The sequence below is a fragment of the Monodon monoceros genome, unplaced genomic scaffold (assembly GCF_005190385.1).
Source record: "Monodon monoceros isolate NGI ecotype Baffin Bay Population unplaced genomic scaffold, NGI_Narwhal_1 Super_Scaffold_7, whole genome shotgun sequence".
NCBI lineage: Eukaryota > Metazoa > Chordata > Mammalia > Artiodactyla > Monodontidae > Monodon > Monodon monoceros.
Genome location: NW_021703784.1, coordinates 60,208,972 through 60,226,217, shown reverse-complemented (window position 1 = coordinate 60,226,217; position 17,246 = coordinate 60,208,972). Strand labels below are relative to the sequence as shown.

Here is a 17,246-nt window from a genome sequence, read left to right as displayed (position 1 = left end):
GTATCTGCCGTTTACTTAGCTCACAGTACTCTCCCAGAACAGTGCTAAGTACTAAAGATAAAAATTATAATATCAACCCTACACCTTGAGGAGATGACCTTCTAGTGAAGGATTCTGGTTCTTAACCCTACTAGACCATTATAAGGGTTCTACTCATGCCTTCACTCATTTATTCATGAATGCACGCGTGCCTTTAGTCAGCTGACTTTGGATACCTACAAAAAGCAAGATACTGAGCTAGGTGTTATGAGCTGGGGCTACAATGGACTGCGGTGCAATGATAAATTAGGCACGGTCCTGGCTTAACAGGTACATGACTATCTAGAATATAAAGCTTAAAATGAATTTTTTTCAAAAAGGAGGACAAAGAAGAGACATATCATGTGACACAGGAGAGAATCTGCATTTGAATTAGCCCCTGAAAGACACCTTGAAGGACATTCTGAGATGGGTGGGAAAAACTTTCCCAACAGTTAACAAAACCACGTTGGGGAAAGTCCTCCAAGATTAGTGTTAGTAAAGTAGTATAGAGTTTCACCCAATACCAGCCAAATACTTTGTGTATAAAACTAGATGCATAAAACAAAGCAGTAAATTGAAACCAGCTCCGTGCCTGGAACCTTGAGGGTGGAGCTAAGGAACATGAATTTAATTCTGTAGGGAGGTAGGGAGCTACTGAAGTTTTTGAGCAAGACTGAAACATGGTCAAGGTTGTTCTATAAGATTAATTAAGCTGGCAGCCATGTGTACGATGGATACAGGGAGAAGAGACTAAAATCAGGGAAACCAATTCAGAGGGTATTTCTATAATCCAAACAGGATGATAAAGGTCTAAACTAGGTGGAAGAAGATGAAGTAAAAAGAAGGGGCCTACATTTTTCTAGCTCCTCACAGCTACTTAGACTATTACTCTCTCAGCTTCATGCAAAAGCCCTTCCTTGGGACTTCCCTGGTGGTCCAGTGGTTAAGAATCCGCCTTCCAATGCAGGGGACGCAGGGTTGATCCCTAGTCCCACATGCCGCGGGGCAACTAAACCCGTGTGCCACAACCAGAGAGCCTGCGCGCTCTCTGCCACAACTAGAGAGAAGCCGGCGTGCCACAACAAAGAGCCCTCGCGCTGCAAGCAATGCCACAACGAAGGTCTTGCATGCTGCAACTACGACCCAACACAGCCTAATTAATTAATTTAAAAACCCCAAAAAACAAAAACCCTTCCTTCTTTGACCTTGATCCTGGATCAGTTCAAAGTTCTGCCTGTCCTTGAGAGTTGTGTGTTGGTGGAGAAAAACTCAAAATGGTGCATATTGGTGTCATTACACTAAGGGATCTCCAACCTCAGCTGAGCCCTAACTACTGTACTATACTCTCTGTGCTCAGCCCATCTTCCACATGGCACCTATCTTAAATCCTGCCTCCTGCCCCAAAACTAGCTCATCAGTGCCTCATAATAACTCCTTTGCAAAAATAAATACCATTAGATGTGAACTCCCTCCACTTCCTGTTCCTCACTTATAGACTTTTCTTCAACTCCTGCCCTTTCTACCCTCCCACACATCTTTTTTTTTTAAATTTATTTTTGGCTGCCTTGGGTCTTTGCTGCTGCACGCGGGCTTTCTCTAGTTGCAATGAGTGGGAGCTACTCTTTCGTTGCGGTGTGCAGGCTTCTCATTGCGGTGGCTTCTCTCGTTGCGGAGCACGGGCTCTAGGCGCGTGGGCTTCAGTAGTTGTGGCACACGGGCTTAGTTGCACCACAGCATATGGGATCTTCCCGGACCAGGGCTTGAACCCTTGTCCCCTGCACTGGCAGGCGGATTCTTAACCACTGCGCCACCAGGGAAGCCCCCCTCCCACACATCTTAAAAGAAGCCATGTCATTCCTCCTGTGTAAGACTAATACTTCCATCTGCCCCCATCTCATCCTTTCCTGGCTTCTTCTAGATTTCCTCCATGAATGATCCCCTTTCTATTATCTCAGATTTCTCCTTCACTACTATTTTATTAGCTTGGAAACATCAATTCTCCCACAGTTAGGCACTCTTTTCTACTTACTTCACCCTTTGTATAATTTTATAGAACTAGACTCTCCTACAGAATAGTTTATACTCTCTGCGTCCATTTCTTCACCTCCCATTCTTTCACTTCACCATAACTTCACAGAAACAACCTTTTAAAATGTGACCAGGGACTTCCTAACTGAAAACTCAGACCTTTTATTTCCGTATCTTACCTGACCTTTCTGTAGCACGGCAGTATTGATCAGTAAAGATCAAGGGGGGAGAAAATGTCTTCCCCCTTGATCTTTGTGTCACCCCAGAGACAATGTCTGTGTTCATCAAATGCCGTTTCATTTTCCTCTTCCTTAGTCACACGTTTGCAGTCTCCTTTGTATGTAAGCTGCACCCATTGACCTATATCCTGTCTAATGGGATGTAGACAGAAGTGGTATAAGCCATTTCCACATGGCCCTTACATATGCTATCTTCAAGAAGACCTTAGAGTCTTGGAATTGTCATGGTGACCAAGTTAAAGTGGGATGTGGGTCAAGATGAGATGAGAGCTACTCATCATTTTAGGAAAAGTGGGTCATCAGTTCTAATTATGAGCTGCTTGTTGGGACTGCCCTGTTAGACAGGGCAGTGAGCAGTGGTGAGCAGTGTCACAGAGGCAGGGAGTGGTGGCCTTACTAGAAGCATGAAGAACCTTGTGCGTCTCCCTCAAATCTGTATCGCAGGTAGGAGAGCGGAGTCTTAATAAAAGCATGGGAACTCTCTGGGCCTCCCTCACTGACTGCTGTAGGGTAAGGTGGTGGAGTGATAGTTGGGTGTATAACAGTCTCTCAAGAAGAACTGAGTACGCGAAGAGTCTCCCTCAAATCCTTCTAACAGCTTTGATATCAGAAGCTAGAAGGGCCAGTGGGTTGTCATTTTGTTCTCAATAAATGCGTGGGTTCTCCAGGCCAACTGGAGGCCAACTAGAGTCAGAGGACAAGAAGCAGGATGATGGGAGAGAAAGCGGACACAAGGAAGAAGGATGCACAGCCATAGCACAGGGAACTATATCCAGTCTCCTGGGATAAACCATAATGGAAAAGAATATTAAATAAAGAATGTCTACATGTGTAAAACTGAGTCACTTTGCCGTACAGCAGAGACTGGTACAACACTGTAAATCAATTATACTTCGATTAAAACAAACAAACAAATAAACATGCACAGCCAGAGAAGTCCCAGAGGTTGAGGTCAGTAAGCACTTGGCAAACTGCTTGTGACTGCCAGCTGTTTGGGTAGCAATCCTACCACAGTTCCTTAATCAATTCACCACCCACAATGATCACAGCTTCTCTTCTCTCCTCAAGGGTCTCTCATACCCTCCTCACTCGCCTAGGCAGATCTTGCCTCTGATTTCACTGAGAAAACAGAAGCAATAGGAGAACAACATCATCGCTGGTGTGGATTACTGCAATAGCCTTCTACGTGGTGGCCAAACTTCTATCCTTGACCCCAGAGGCCATTCCTCACAGCAGCTGAAGCATCTTTGAAAAATTAAGTCAGATCACGTCACATGTCTGCTCAAAACTCACCAGGGACTTCCCATCTGACTCAGAGTAAAAGCTCACATCTCTACCTTCCGGGCCATCTGGGACTGTCTGCCCACTGCTTCCCTGCCTTGTCTCCCGCAACTCCCCTACTTTGATCATTTTGTGCAGCTACACTGGCCTCCCTGCGGTTCCTCAAATTATGCCAAGCACGCTCCTGCCTCAGGAATTTGGCACATTTTGTTCCCTCTGCTTGGAACCATCTTCCTGAAGATATCTACTAGACTTCCTCCCTCGCTCCCTTTAGGTCTGCTCCCAAATGTCTTCTCCTGACCATAAAGGTCTTCTCTGACCACCCTATTAAAAATGGTGGCCCGTCCTCCAGCTCTGCATATCCCCCGTACCCTAGCTCACTGTTCTCCATAGCGCTTACCTTCTATCTCACATATTATAAATTCATCTGTTAGCATATTTATTGCTCAACTCCCCTCAATAGAGTATAAACTCCACGAGGGCATGAGCTTTGCCTTATCTGTTTCATTCACTGCTGTATGTCTTGCCCCTAGGATAGCATCTGGCACACAGCAGGCCAGTATTTGCTGAATGAATGAGTTTCCAACCACCCCATCTATTAACCAGTTGCGCCCGATCCCATACTCTCGGCGTCCCTCCTGCTCTCTTTACTTTTGCAGTGGATCTCATCCCTCTCACCGAGTCAAGGACTTAGCACCAGAAATTATCTCGCCCTCTCCTGCTCAACAGTCTCTTCCTCCCAACTGGATCATTCCCCTCTGTAAACAAGCAGGCTGTAAGATCATGCTAGAATCCTGTGTGGCCCCATTTTTCTATTCCACTTTATAACAAAACTCCTTGAGAGAGGAGGTTTCTCACCTCCAATTATCCCTTAAGCCACTCTAACCAGCTCCAGCTCTCCACAAGTCTAAGTTCCCCTGCCCCACTCCACTGGATCAGTTTTTGTCAAGGTCACCAACAACCACCATGCTGTAAAATCTAAGGGTCAGTTCTCAGTCTTCATCCTAACCAACTTCTCAGTAAGCTTTGGTTACTTGATTGCTACCTCTCCCTGAAACTCTTTCTCCTCGTGATTCTGGAACACCCCTGCTTTTGTTTGTCCTATCGTTCTGGATTGTTTTAATCTTGGAATTCGTGGCTGGTTCCTTATCACCATCCATCTTTAAGTGTTCTATCCTCAGACCTTTTCATTTCTCTATCTATGATCACTTTCCAGCTCACTTCATTCTTTCCCATGGCTCTGAAGAGCATGTAAGTTCTGAATAAGGATGAAATCCAAACTTGTACCTGGGATGACGTACTATCTGGATGTCTACTTAGCCCCAAACTCATTCATCTAGTCAGTGTTCCTCATTGGCTATCTTCAAACTTCACCTGTCCAAAGCAGAACTCTTGCTTTTATCCCCCAAACTTCCTCCCTCTTCTTCCCATTTCAAGCAAGAACCATCAATCAGATTTCTTCTCTAGTATTCATTCTTGATTGATTTCCTTCCATCTCCCCACACTAGCAAGTTCTGGTAGTAAACTTACCTTTAACTTATGACGTTATACTTAAATTAAAATGCTCAGTATATTTATATATCCTCCTCTTCCCACTCCCTCTGCCTCCTCTTCCCCTGCACGCCGTGAATCCTCACCTTTTGCCTGGACTACTACAATAGTCCCTAATTTGTCTCTCTGATTTTACTCTTGCTTTGCTATAGAATGTTCTCCACAAAGCAGTAGGGGTGATCTGTTTAAAAACATGAATTATGTGACCAACCTGCTAACCCTTTTTTCCCACCACTCTTGGAATAAAATCCTAATTTGGCTTAAAGCACCTACCTCGTTTGGCCCCTCCCTGTCTCTGGGACTTGATCCTCCACTTTCTCCCCAACCCTGCCCCACAATCTTGCCTCACTGCACTGGCTTTCTTGCTGTTCTGGGAGCTGTCAAGTTTGCTTCTGCCTCAGGACCCTTGCACTTGCAATTCTTTCTGCCTGGAGTGTTCTCTTCCTTGATCCTCCCATGGTCTGCTCCTACTCGTCCTTCAAAGCTCAGTTTCAATCTTATCTCCTTAAGAGACTACCTGCGACCACTGTATCTAAATTTAAAATGATCTACTGCAGCATCTCTCTTATTCTCTTTATATCACTTACCATGTTCTGTAATTATGTTATCTGTTTTACTTACTAGTGTATTGTCCTTCTCCCCCATTAGACTATAAGCTCCACAAAAGCAGGGCCTTTGTCTTCCTGTTTGCTGTCGTACTCTACTGCCTCACTGAGAGCTCTGTGGTTCAGTGAATATCTACTGAATTAATAAGGAAAATAGGTTCATTCAAGCAGACGTTTTTCTAGGGTTTAAATGGTGCTGCACATCCAGAGTTCTGATCACAGATCTGTCTTAAGTAATAATAATTTGTAAAGCACCTTAAAGCTTTTATGATATTTTCAAATGCATTATTTCATTTAAAGATGTGACACAACATTGTTACCAAGGAAACATAGGGCAGGAGTGGGGCTGGGGAGAGCCAAGTCCTGGGAGATCAGTCCTTTCAGCAGTCATGTCATCAGTGGTTGCTCCCAGAGGCCTTGCCTGGCCCACACCACGGCCAGGGCCAGACTTTGGGGCAAGCTATTGAAATGAGCAGGACCCTGCGGGGCTCCTGGGCACGGAAGTCTTTCTGTGTCCCCCGTTTCTTGTTTGTAGGGAATAGACTCCAGCCTCCATGACCTTCCCTGAGTTCCAAAGGCCAGATTCGAACAGCTGCTAATCAGGGAAGGGAGGGGACTCAGAGACAAGGGAGGAGCAGTCAAGAAACAATAGTGCAGCCTCCGGGGCAGGGTCCTGGTTCCACCTCAAGGGATACACATAACAGTATCTTTGAGCTCTTCTGCAGAACTAAAACCCCCAACAAATGGAAGATGTTACATTCTTCATTCAAGAGAAGGTCACAGTTTGATAACCTTGAGAAGCTCATCAGGAGACCACCTGAGGCCAGATTAAAGGAGTGCAGGCCCTGCACACACCCTGATCCTTATCAGCAACCCCACCCTTGAACCACTGCAATAAAACTCCTCGCGTTAAGACACACAGTTTTTCAGGGCATGAGTCCACCATGTCCCCTTCGCCTGGCAAAGCAATAACCCTATTCTTTTCTACTTCACCCAGAACTCTGTCCCCACGATTTGATTCGGCACCGGTGTACAGCGGCCGAGTTTTTGACATCATTATGGAAATCTCTCGGCCATCATTTGCCACCATGTTACCCTACTGACCCGCTTTGCCAGACTGGGGGATTGCTTCCCTGTGGCGTCTGGGTCAGCTTCATTCTGGTTGGCCTGGGTTATAGAAGCCAAACCCCTAGGAAAGACAGAGGAGCCTGGGCCAGCTGGGAACCTTAGAATAAGTTTCAAATATCTCGGCACGGCACTTAAGGTCCCTCATCTGCATTTCAGGAGCAGCTCACAGAAGGATCCCCCTCCATGCTGAGCTTCGGGGGCTATGGGCTGTGGTGCAGAAAAGAGAAGAGTGGACTACCCTGCTTACCGAGATCCATCTCTGCTAGGGCTTGGTATGCCTTTTCTCAGTCTCACCAGCCGAATCTGTCTCATGTGAATGCTCTGCTCTTCCCACGTACTCTGGTGATCACAGAGGATGAATGAACAAGGATTTAAGCTTGTATGTGATCACAGATACATTTAATGGGAAAGAGTGGGGGTCCCAAGGGCCAGAAGAGAAGCTCAGAAGCTGTTCCCTATTGAGGAACGAGCCCAAAATCTCAAGAAATGAATAAATACCTACAAATACATATAATATGCTTGGTACTGTGATAGGTACTTATTTGCATTAATTTATCTACGTCTTATAATAAGCCTAAGTGGTAGATATTTTAATCTCCATTTTCCAAGTTAAAAAAAAAAAAAAGTTTGGATAAGTTACCTGGATAGATCATCTAGCTAAGGGGGCCTCTGAGCTCATCTGAGCTGGAAGGCAGGGCCAGCCAGGACACCCCCAGCCAGCCCCAGGAACATGGTGGATGGGTGTGTGCACATGGTGGGAAGGGGTGAGCCTGGGTGTGCCTAGAGAGGGAGAGATGAGGATAATGGACTCCCTGGGGCCTATTCACAGAGTGCTAAGATATCTGTCCTGACTGGGAAGCTCTCAGGCTGCCCATCCTCCTGGGAAGAAAGTTAGCAGGCTTGCAGCCCAGCTACGAGAAACTATGGCTAAGAACAAGGCATTCAATGTCTCATCAGTGAGAAAATGTTCATTTAAAATACAGGAGAAATTAATACAAACATTCTTCTTTCTCCTTCTACTCCTCTTTTCTAATGCAGAATCCTTGAAGAAATAGCAAAACAAGAGTGTTAGATGGTTTTGATCAGGGAAACACAGTCCGGGGGGGGAACACAGAATTTCCAACCCCGTGAGGTCCCTTTGGCTTCTCCTATCCCTTTGTAGCCAGAACCTGGGACTGGGAGTCAGAGACCTGAGTGGTCCGAGCTCCATCTCTGCCTCCCTCTGTGACTCCCTGAAAGTTCCTTGTCAATCAAGCCTTAGCTTTTCCAGCTGCAGAACGAGGGGTTTAGCCTGGATGTCGTATAGTTTATTCAGGTGGATATTCTGTAATTTTTATAAATTCCTCCTCTTTTGGAATTTGGGGAAAATATACTCACAGTGTCTGAGTAAAAGGGTAAGTTAAAACTCCCTGCTGTGCTTCTCTTGAGAGGAGATAATTAACAGGAGTAAAAGGTTGAGGAAGGATAGGAAACAAATTGAAAACTTTTGAGTCCAGCCAAGATGCAAATTATTTAACAGAGACACGGACATTGTGCAAACCAGAGAATGAAAATCTGTGGTTTAGCCCTTAGGCAGACTTGCAGACAAGCAATTAGGATAGAATTTGGCCCAAGGCCTCAGAGTGAATTCATATATAAATATCATTTATTTGAATCTTTTAAATATTTTCCCCCTTATTTAATAGGATTACTCTCCAGACTTGCTGAGACTCGTCCCTCCATAGGGGAATGACTCAATCAGAGTTATGTTTTAAAAACAGTGGTCTGCATATTAGTAGAGAATGAACGGGGGGGTAGAGGTGGGGGAGAGGGGATAGAGGGAGACAGGTGGAGAGTCTGTAAGTACAATCCAGACGAGAAAAATCTAAATGGTGATGGGAATGAAAAAATGGGCATAGGCTCAAAAAACAGAAAAAGAGAGGTCAGGTAACTGATTCAGTTGTGGGAGTGGAGTGATAAACTAGACTCAAGGTTTTGAGACAGAAGGGAAGGGGGGAGGGCACAACCTTTAAAAGTATGACACTGAGGATACAACAAAAACTGGTTAGACCCAACTAGGCCCAAGATGGCAGAAGATTCAATGTCCAGTAGGCCTTGAGCCCCATTATACGCTCATTGTACTACATTAGCATATGTTAAATGACACCCACAGGCACCATGACAGTTCTGAGGCCGACCATAAAAGACCAAAAGGTGGGTGATGGCCCAATTCCTGGAAATCTCCAACCATTCCCCAAAATAATTGGAAAAATCCCCCCATTCATTAGCCTATGAAATTACCCAGCCTGTAAAAACTAACCACCCCATATTTCGGGGCTGCACTCACCTTCTGAGACAGACCACATTCTGTCTATGGAATGTGTATTTCTCAATACACCTGCTTTCACTTTACTATGGCTCACTCTTGAATTCTTCCCTGTGTGAAGCCAAGGAACCTCACTTGGCGGCCTGTCCCATGGACTTGCCCAAGACCTCAGACGTGACCATCCTCTCACGCCCCATTTTCCTACAACAGTTGGGGGTGATAGAATGCATGAGACAGCAACAGGGAAGGAAGGTCAGATTTAACTGGGAAGAAAAGTGATGAATTCACTGAAAAGAAGAGAATTTCTGTAAAGCCATGCATATTTTGACTGCTTCTTGAACTTCTCTGTTATAAATCTTGATTTCTTCAACCATCTGAATTGTATTCATGTTAATAAACATTTGTTAATACCTCTGAAGTGACAGGTACATGGGGATGTCAAAGATGACAGCTCTCAGACGAGTAGTCAATTATGAAGCTTCAAGCTATTACAATAAAATTGTCAATGTGGACTTAAGTGTTCTGGAAACTAGGGGCATTTATGCTTTTTGCCCACAGGATATATTTCTTTTTTTAAATTTAATACATTTATTTATTTATTTTTAGCTGTGTTGGGTCTTCGTTGCTGCGTGCGGGCTTTCTCTAGTTGCGGTGAGCAGGGTCTACTCTTCATTGCAGTGCACAGGCTTCTCATTGCGGTGTCTTCTCTCGTTGTGGAGCACAGGCTCTAGGGGTGTGGGCTTCGGTAATTGCGGCACACGGGCTCAGTAGTTGTGGCTCACAGGCTCTAGAGCACAGGCTCAGTAGTTGTGGCGCATGGGCTTAGTTGCTCCGCGGCATGTGGGATCTTCCCGGACCAGGGATCGAACCCGTGTCCCCTGCATTGGCAGGCGGATTCTCAACCACTGCGCCACCAGGGAAGCCCCTCACAGGATATATTTCTGATATGTCAGCATGGTACCCAAGGTCCTTCATCTGACCTCTTTTGTCATTTGCCCACCACAATGGACTAGTTACTAGTCACTGAACTTGCCATGGCCTCTCACAAGTTTTAAACTTTGCCCCTACTTTTCCTTAGCTCATCTTCACTAACGTAGGATACATCTCTTGTCCTTCAAAACAAAAGTCTCTGACTCTGGCATAGCAGCTAGTTGCTCCTTCTTGTGTACCTAAAGCATTCTGTGCGTCCCTCTTCTGTGGCAGTTTTCAGGATGAATTGGAATTGCCCATTCACTTTGCTTCCTTGCAAGCACTTAAGACAGAAGCTGTGCCTTGTCTTTTTATCCACAGTGCGTGAGACACAGTACACATCTCCCTCACTATTCAAACGCTTACTGTTCAAACTCAGGAATCAATTAGATTCAGATAATGCAGTATTAGTCTGTTGCTACCCCAACTCATGCTAGGCCAACTTGGAAATCAAATAGATTCAAATAACAAGAAGTATGTGTGGACATTAGCAGGTGCCATTTCACTGTCTGAATGCCTGGGGGGTTGGATAGCAGGAAGGCAGGAAGACCAGCTTATATGAAGTGGTACTCAGTGAGCCATGGGAGGATTGGCTTTGCAGACGGGCTGAGAACCCAGGGTGAGTGCTTAAACAGGGCCTGGCATACAATACGTGCTCTACATGTTTTGGTGAGTCGCACAGAACTCTTTAGTAAATCCACCTCAAAGGTCTTTCTAGGTTCCCAACACTAAAAGGATTTCATGGCACCCAGTACAGAGCCCCGCCAGCTTCCCTTTATTCGTGATTAGCAGTAGAGTGTGAGAAAGAAAACATGGCTGTTGACTTGCATGGCTGGGTGCTACTCAACAGCATGGAGTGCGTGGAAGCTGGGAAGACCTGTGAGTAGGTGCGAGTCCACTGCTTCCACTGGAATTACCTATAGTTGGAGTTCATAGCCAGGATGTGTCCTTTCAGAAGAGGACAGCTTTCCATAACCTCATCTTACTTGTTTTTCTTCCACAGTATTTATCTTCTTTCTGACATATTATAAATTTCCTTGCTAACGTATTAATTGTGTGACTCCCCTCAATAGAATGTAAGCCCTATGACGGCAGGGCTTTATCCAATGTGTTATATTCACTGCTGGACATCCTGTCCTAGAATAGCCTCTAGCACATATTACTATTTCTCTATTTTAATTATGACGATGCTAAGAGATATACATCAACAGAAACTCTTTGGGGTCCTGAATAATTTTTTAAAAGTAAAGGGTTCCTGAGATAAAAGTTTGAGAGCTATGGTCCTAGAGGATCCAGGCTGGTAAATACTCATGTAAAGTGAAGTACGGAACTGGGCAGTCCTCCAGGGAACTTCTGATCAAACAGCCTCTGTTTTGCATTATTTGTCTAACTATTGCAACACCTTAAGCATTCCAGGTTTATAATTATGAACTTCTTGCTTTTATTTAACTTTTATTTAAAGACAAAGCTGGGTTTTGTTTTTTGCATATTGGGTTAATTTTTTCCTGTAATATTCTTACCCAAACTAAAAAGGATGGAAATGTTCTCAATGTCTAGGTGTGGTATTACCATTCTCCCATGTGCCTGGTTAGAAAACAGAATCATTTTGCGTGTTGCCATGGATTCTTCCCGTGCAATCAATCCCACTGTTCTCTCTATCCTTTCTCAACGTGTGTGGGCATAGCAGCTGCTCACCTCATCCTGAACTCTGCAGCAGCCCTCTCACTGGTTCTTTGGTCTCCCCTCAAAACCATCAATCACACTAATGCCCCATCCACTGCTTTCCTATAGAGATTTGCATATTTAAAATCCCATCTTTTTCTTTTTTTTTTTTTCTTTGCCACACCACACGGCATGTGGGATCTCAGTTCCCTGAACAGGGATCAAGCCCACGCCCCCTGCATTGGAAGGCAGAGTCTTAACCACTGGACCACCAGGGAAGTCCCTAAAAACACATCTTGATTGCTGCCTCTTTCCAGAAGCAGCAACACCAAAAGCCTCATATGGATGCTACTAGAGGTTCTATGGAAGGATGGGCTCCAGAGCCAGACTTGAACTTGCTTTGGCCAAAAGAACGTGGTGAAAGTGACCAGACTTTGGTGTGCTTGTGCTCTCTCCCTCAGACATCTGCCTCCACCACAAGAACAAGCCCAGGTTTGCCTCCTGCAAGATCAGATGCCATGTGGAGAAGAATAAAGCCACTGCAACTGAGGCCATCCTCAACCAGCCATCTCCTGGGCAATGCGTCACTAATTGTAGATGCACTAGGGAGCCCTGCCGAGAATAGCAAAGCCTGGTCCAGGCCAACAGAACTGCCCAGCTGCCCTGTGGACTCCTGAGAAATAGTCAATGACTGTTCTCACCCACTAACTTTCAAAGTGGCTTGTCATGCAGCATTATTGTGGCAGATACCTCGTGTGGGGTCCGGGTAAGGGAACTATGAGTAGATAGGGAGACGGAGATGAATCTAGTGTGTCTAGCAGGTGGTGCATACTCTTCAGCGTAGCAGGAAAGTGGGAGGAAGATTGGGCTACATGAAACTCTGAGACACAGTTTCATCATGTGAAAAGAAGTCATAATACTATCTACCTAGCAGAGTTGTCATGGGCATTGGATACCATATCAGACACAAGAGGCGTAATGGAATTCCTTGCTTCCAAACAGTTGCTTCCACTTTCCAAGAAACTACTCCTCAAGGTCAGAAAATACTGATCCCTACTCTGTTACAGGCACTGTGTTAGACTTGGGGAACACAGCATGAATAGTGCAGAGATGCATGGAGTATATTTTATGTTTTCAGAATAGCAGATTCAACACAGCATAGAGCATCAGGTGAATGGGAACTGGCAGTAGTGGCACAAGACTAAGTTGAGAAATGCTAAAAGTTGCTGTGTTCAAAACTTACAGTTACCAGAGGGGAAAGGGGGGGAGGAATAAATTTGGAATTTGGGATTAACAGGCACACACGACTATATATAAAATAGATAAACAACAAGGACCTACTGTATAGCACAGGGAACTATATTCAATATCTCATAATAACCTATAATGGAAAAGAATCTGAAAAAGTATATATATATATATTTTCAGATATATATCTGAATCACTTTGCTGTACACCTGAAACACTGTAAATCAACTATACTTCAATAAAAAAATAAAGAACTTAAAGAAAACTTAAAAAAATTGTTTAGTTGGCTTGTTATCTACTTTTACAATAACAGTAAATACAATAGATATAGTATGTACAATATTCATCGTTTTTATTTAATCAGCAGGTATTACTTTCAGAGAGAATAACAAAACAAATTATTTGAAGAAAGCTAGGTTGGGGTCAGTTGTAAAGGGCTTTCTTTATGTTATTCTATGGGGTTTGCTTTACCCTGTAGGTTGTGGCTGCCATCCAAGATGATAAGCACTGATGCAGTAATTTTATCAAGATAACCCTGGTGGCAATACAGGATGAAACCCTGGAAAAGGAAGATCGGTTAGGAGTCTTCTGCAGTCATCGAGACTGGAGATGATGAGAGAGCAGTGTAGATGGAAAGAATAAACTTGAGAGACATTCAGAAGGAAGAATCTATTGAGCAACTTATCAGATGAGGGCCAAAGGGATGCTCCTGAGATTTCTAGCACAGGAGGGTGTGTGTGGGACTCTTCTGTTAACTGAGAGAATAGTGGGGGAAAGCAGAGGAAGTTCATTATTTAAAAATAAATGAAGAAAAGGCAGGGAATTAAAAACCAAGGGTTGGAGAGAGGCGGGGAACTGATGCTTCTTGGACAGGATTTGAAAGAATGATTTAAAGCAATCTGTTTGTGAGTAGGGTTCATCATCAAATAACAACTAAGAGGCCTGACATGGTCTTCATGCATGTCCCACAATAATAATGCCTCTGGGCACAGGTATTTAGTCTCATAGCTGAGGGCTGCTACCTGAGGGCCTCTGTGACAGCCCTGCAGATGGCCGGCCTGGCCCAGGCTCTCCCTGCTATGAGCACTCAAACTCCCCCACTGCCAGCCCATTCTGAACACTGGAGCCAGATGATCTTCCTCAAAACCTCCATCTGGGCCCGGACACTCCCCTGCGTACCACTCTTACGCAAAACAGCACGATGGGAAAGGTTAGTATATGTAGGAGTCGGCCTGCCTTGGTTTGAACCCTCCTCTGGCGTCAGTTAGCAGTGAGACCTTGGACAGATGACTTATTCACTCAGTGCCCTGATTCCCACATCTATAAAATGGGGGTTAATTATAATACCCGTCACATAGGTTTGTTGTGAGAATTAGCTGATATAATCCAACAAGACATAGAAAATACTTAAAGATTACCCGGTACATAATAAGCGCTCAATAACTATTAGCTACGGTTATTCATATTACTTTCATTCCCCACAGCTAGAAAGCGAAGAGGCTCAGCACAAAGGAGCTTAGGTCTTGTCTGGTTCTTTCATCTCCTCTCCACTCCTCCCTACACCTGAGGTCTACTGAACCCTAAGCCTGATTAGGCCTTTGTACATCCACATGCTGGTCATTTGCTTGAAGTGCCCTTTACTCTGTTCTCCATGTAATTAGTTCTTTTCCAACATTAAAACTTGGCTTGAGGGTCACATTCCAGATTCCATGGTCTCCCCCATCCCCATCTCCACGGCAACCTTGACCTTACTTAATTACTGAATGCCTGCCCCTGTGCTTCTGTGACACCCTCCATCAGAACAGGCATCACACTACCTGTTATTCTGTGTTTGTCTGGAGGTTTCCCCACTTGGCTGTAAGCTTTTTGAGGACAAGAATGTTATCCTATTCAATGTTCCATCTCTAATGCCTGGCACAATGCCAACGTATATATGGAATTCAGCTAGAGATTTGTTGAATGAATGAACAAATGAATGAGTCAGAGAGAGAATGAATGGGGAGGTTCACTATACCTGGAGCCAAAACCATCAGCTAAAACAACTTTGGGATCTTCTATTAATACCTGTAGTGATGGTCCTGGAGGTATCCTCATAGACCACGGGCCTTCCGGCCAGATACACAGAAGAGTACTATGTCCATTGGCCTTTCTGAACCCAGCACAGTGACCTATGGCACTGTCCCAGAGGCAGCATATAGGATAAGCTGTACATATACCTTTGGCACTGCTGCTCCGCGAATGCAGTAACTTCTCTGCGTGTGTATGTGTGTGCCCACAAGTACTCTCATACCCTCCTGCGCTTACACCTGTATGTACCCTCAATGCCCTCCTTTGTGGGAGATACCTCTGTTGCAATTTAGAGTTATACATCTCTTAATGTTTTGTTCCACTCATCGCAAACTAATGGACCTTGAGAGTTGGCTCATAAATATGTTTTATTTGGCTTCTAGTGGGTTTTACGCTAGTTTGTTCTTTTAAATTTTAATTTAATTTAATTTAATTTAATTTAATTTAATTTAATTTTTGCGGTACGCGGGCCTCTCACTGCCGTGGCCTCTCCCACTGCAGAGCATAGGCTCCAGACGCGCAGGCTCAGCGGCCATGGCTCACGGGCCCAGCCGCTCCGCGGCATGTGGGATCCTCCCGGACCAGGGCACAAACCCGTGTCCCCTGCATCGGCAGGCGGACTCCCAACCACTGCGCCACCAGGGAAGCCCTGTTTTTATTTTTTATTTTGTTTGGTTTTTAATGGCTTTCAGTATGAGGCACACACATTTATACCTGAATGGACCCCAGAGGCATTTGAATTTGCAGCAATAGACTTTCTCCTCTAAAACATGATCTAACAAAGGATATGAGTTGTTTACTTCAGCAGGGAGAGGGTTACTGGAGGTACTTTGCATGCACCCTTGCAAATAAAGGAGCGGGACTAGAACAGGAAGTAAAATAATGCTATAATGGCTTATTCTGACTGCCTTGAGAATTTTTCTTTACAAGCTATTTACAAGTTAAGAAGAGGTTAACACTCTTCTGATCCACCCATGAATACAGCCTGTGGAATCTGCCAAAGACTGTTAGTTGGAAAAATTCTCAGTCTGGGTATCTGAGCCAGTGGTGCTTTGCCATAAGTTGCCAAGTGCAATGCAAAATTTCTTTTTACTTATAACAGTTATAGTACCAAAGACTTGGAATGAGTTTAAAATATAAGTTAGATTGTATTCAAATATCTTTCAGTCACTGCATTCTAAATTGTGTGCATGAGAGACAGAGAGAGAGAGAAAGAGAAAGAGAGAGAGAGAGAGAGAGAGAGAGAAAGGAGGAGAGAGTCTGTATGTGTTAGAGTTAAGATTCGAAGAATTTTGCCTTAGCCCAAACATCCCTGGAATTGCGGTCCTCACGTGAACATCATTTGTGGATCATCTCTCAATAAAGGCTGAAGACTTGAGAACAGCTCTATAGGAAATGGCTTAATTACAGAGCAACTCTACCGTATTTATTATCCCCAGTATCTGGCCCTTTGTAGTTGCCCAATAAATATTCCTAGAATAAACGAGAACCATTTAGACTGATGTTAGAATTTTCTGGAAATCTCCTAAGACACAATGTTGAATTTTCCAAGGAAGTTATGTTATCTTCTCTCTCTAGGTTTTCTGAAAACATTCTCTAAGATGGCATGTATGTATGAATGAAACACTTGATGTGACCTCTGGCGACCCTCCCTAGCCCATAATCCCATATTTGCCCACACAAGGATGGGGACTTGAGGCCTACGGATTCTAGTGAAAGTTTCACAGCCAGCACAGTCCCAGCAACCAAGGTTAGAAGATAGGAAGATGGGAGCCTTGTGGGAAGAAGGTGGGTACAGGTAACAGCACCGGCAGGGATGGGCAGAATTCTAAGGTTCCCACCCCCATGGTCATGCCCTACATACTCCCCTCCCCTTGAGCGAGGGCTGCAGCCTCACTCAATATGACTGTGAATATGATTGCCCTCCTTGACTAGGTTACATCATGAGACAAAGCTAAAGAGATTTTGTAGATATAATTAAGGTCCAAAATCAGTTGATTTCGAGTTAATCAAAAGGAAGACGATTATGGGTGGGCTTGACCTAAATCAGATAAAAACTCTTAAAAGAGAGACTGAGCACATCCCAAAGAGAGGCGCTCTCCTCCTGGCCCCGAGGGAGCAGTAGCCACATTGCGAGCTGCC

The 17,246-nt window shown here is 44.5% G+C and overlaps 1 protein-coding gene across 1 annotated transcript in view; it reads right to left on the bottom strand.

Annotated features, from left to right (window-relative positions):
• The window catches only part of OLFML1 (olfactomedin like 1), a 28,508-nt gene that overhangs the window by 3,499 nt on the left and 7,763 nt on the right, over nt 1-17,246 (bottom strand). The window lies entirely within an intron of this gene.